The sequence below is a fragment of the Stegastes partitus genome, unplaced genomic scaffold (assembly GCF_000690725.1).
Source record: "Stegastes partitus isolate 25-593 unplaced genomic scaffold, Stegastes_partitus-1.0.2 Scaffold443, whole genome shotgun sequence".
In the NCBI taxonomy this organism is placed as follows: Eukaryota; Metazoa; Chordata; class Actinopteri; family Pomacentridae; genus Stegastes; species Stegastes partitus.
In genome coordinates, this window is record NW_007578174.1 from 190,914 (window position 1) to 193,902 (window position 2,989).

Sequence of the window (2,989 nt, forward strand, 5' to 3'; positions counted from 1 at the left end):
CCCTAATAATTCAGCAACTTATCAAATCAGCATTTCTGCACATGGAATCAAAAGTGACAAGCGTGTTTGTCATAGATCATCTGCAAACGTCCACGTCATGTTTAAATCCCAAACGCTCGCAGACATCCTGCTGCTTGGACCTGACGGTGTGAAGAGGGGATGCTGTGGAGCTGGCAGCAGTATACATACATTAACTGCCTGACCACTGGGCTGGATGCTTTTTCTTTTCTTCCCCAGGTGGCCAATATTACTGTTTGACTCGAGCACTTAAACAGAATTGCTTCAGTAAAAAAAATGACCCGTGTACATCAAGTCGAGTCTTTACACAACAACACCCAGTCAGCACAAAGAAAACGACGCTCGGACCGAGCGCGGTGCCAGAGGTAATGAGATTAAAAGGTCAGCCGTACAGGTAGTGGTGTATCCGTCGTAATGAATATAAAGCACGGCGTCCGAATGCTCTTTTCTGTGTATTTTTAGGTGTCATTTTGATTTAATTTATTGCACGGTAGATGATTGTAGTTATAGCAACTGGTGTCAAGTTAAGTACATTTTTGGAATTAAAATGGCATGCTTAAATACTCCAATCATCTACCTTTATGCTGCAATAAAAGCAATATAGGTATGCAAAGGTATTAAATGGGAGTTATTTCACCAAAAGATAAGATAAAATAAACTTTATTGATCCCTCGCTGGGAAAATGTACACATTACGGTGTATGAGGCATGGAATAAGAAGGTTTAAAAGTACAAAAAGGCTAAAAAAGAAAAATATAATACAATAATAAAGACCATGTAGAAGGCACATAGAGATATATGCACACACGACGTGGTTAATTTACATATATAACAAATAATGTGTATGAGATCTTTTTTTCTTACACAATGCAACAGGTTTGATTTTACTAATTACATGCAAATTAAAATAGAATCAAATCTGCACAACTTTCACAACTCACACAAACCACACAGTGAGCAAAATCGCCTTCTGCAAAAACTAACAATAACCAACGACGGGGTGTTTGTGGACACCCTCGGCGCCCCACGATCTGAGTAAACGGTGAGATTAGTGCAGACTTCTCTGCCTCTCATCTTCTCCGTTACTCCCTGGATGACGCTGTCCGTCTCCCCGTTGCCAGGCAACAGCGCAGCCACTGTCAAAGAATTCTGGGGGATGTTTAGGCAGCGGCGTGCTTTGGGGGGGGGAAGGAAGGAGTGTGTGTGTGTGTGTGTGTGTGTGAGTGAGGAGTAGGAGGGCGAGGAGAGTGTATTCGTCTGAGTGGAGAGTTGCAGGACACACACACACACACACAGAGTTGTGCATTTATGTGAGAATTTCCTTTTTAATCTTTTAATCTCAGCCATTACGCCACTCGATGAATCTTCAAGATTTATTTCACAGTGCGGCCTTGTATCAGTGTCACAAAGTGTGTCTGCGCTGTTTGATGAGTCAACTTTTCCCACGACAAGAAAAAAAACTCAATGAATGTTTGTTTTAGTTATTTGCAGCGTGTTTTTAAAGGCTGCCTGATTACGGTTAAATGTCAGATTAAACATGAGATTTCACAACATGTCTCACCTGTGGGCAACACCGTCGGCAGCACACGCAAGAAGCAGATGCAGAAAACGAGCAGATGAGATGGTAGGACGCAGAATGAACTTGTAATCAAACTGTCTTTCTTGTGTGTCTCGGCCTCACAGCACTTCTCTGTAATTGGTTTCCTGTCTGTCTCCTCCAGTGCTTCTGGTTGTGCTTTTATATTTCTTGCCCACATCTCTAACCCCGTTTCCTCCACTAAATATTGCACGCATCCAAGTAAAGATGCTTTCTTCATGCTTGCTGGGTGAAATTAGTGCACGGCTGCTCCTTGCTAAGGATCCTCTTAGACGGCACAATGCACCAGCAGGTAGATATATGGGTGGAGAATTTGTGTTTGTCCACTGAGTCCTTTCAGAAACTCTCCTCCCAATTTACCCCTTTGTCCGTTTGACTCTGTGTCCTGGCTTGCCTAAACAGCCTTCCCACTATAAATTTCAATGACATTCCCTGCCACAGCATTGCCTCTCTCTCTAACCTCCCTGCTCTTTTCTTCATCCTCTGGAGCGGTGCCCTATAGCAGCAGGGAGGAGATGCCTTCACCAGAGGAGGTTTATTTTAAGGATTCCCCTGTTCCCTTTTGTCCTCTCGCTCTCTTCTCCATCTCTCGACGGGATGGTTTCATAGCCCACCTCGCTGACTGGGCCTCCCTCTCCCCTGCCAGGCCTTTTAGCCAGCGGGTTAAACATTGATTTGTGAATGGAGGGAAGCACAGTGGCCCCTGCATGGAGTGTAGCGCTCCCCTACTGTTTCTGTGTGTACACACTCACACCCCTACTATACGCCACCAAGACTAACAGCCCACATGAAAGCTACGGAGCTAAAAGGCCTTAATTCAACAACTGATGATGGCTGAGAGTGTTTCCATTTTTGTGTGTGCTGCTATTTAGCCTCATTAGTGAAGACTCTGGATTTAAATCACCTAAAAAAAAAAAAAAAGAAAAAAAAAAGATTGAAATCTAAGAATCACAGTTTGAAGAGCAACTTGCAGATTTGGAGACAGTTTGCAGAACTCCAGCAGATCAGAAGAGAGTCTAAGATTCAAAGGAAAAACAACTTCTGTTTCTGATCTTGGAAAATCTGAATTCACACCGTGGCACAGTCCACAGCACAAACCAGGAGTGTCAAAGCTCCTTCGATCCATAACCCCGAGCACCATAAGTGAGGGTTTGTCGAAGTGAGAGTGAAAGTGGACCCTCTTGACTTCTTCCCGCCTCTGGAGGAGTCAAGGCATGAAAAGGCAGAGAGAGGGAGAGAAAGTGAGAGGAGTGGAGATGGAGGGGTTTGCTTTTCACCACTCAAAAAAAAAAGAGCAATGAATGAGTGACTGGTTGGATGAATGAGAGGCGGGCTGGGGCTGAGAGGGGCTCTGGCAGTGTGGATCAGCAGAGGT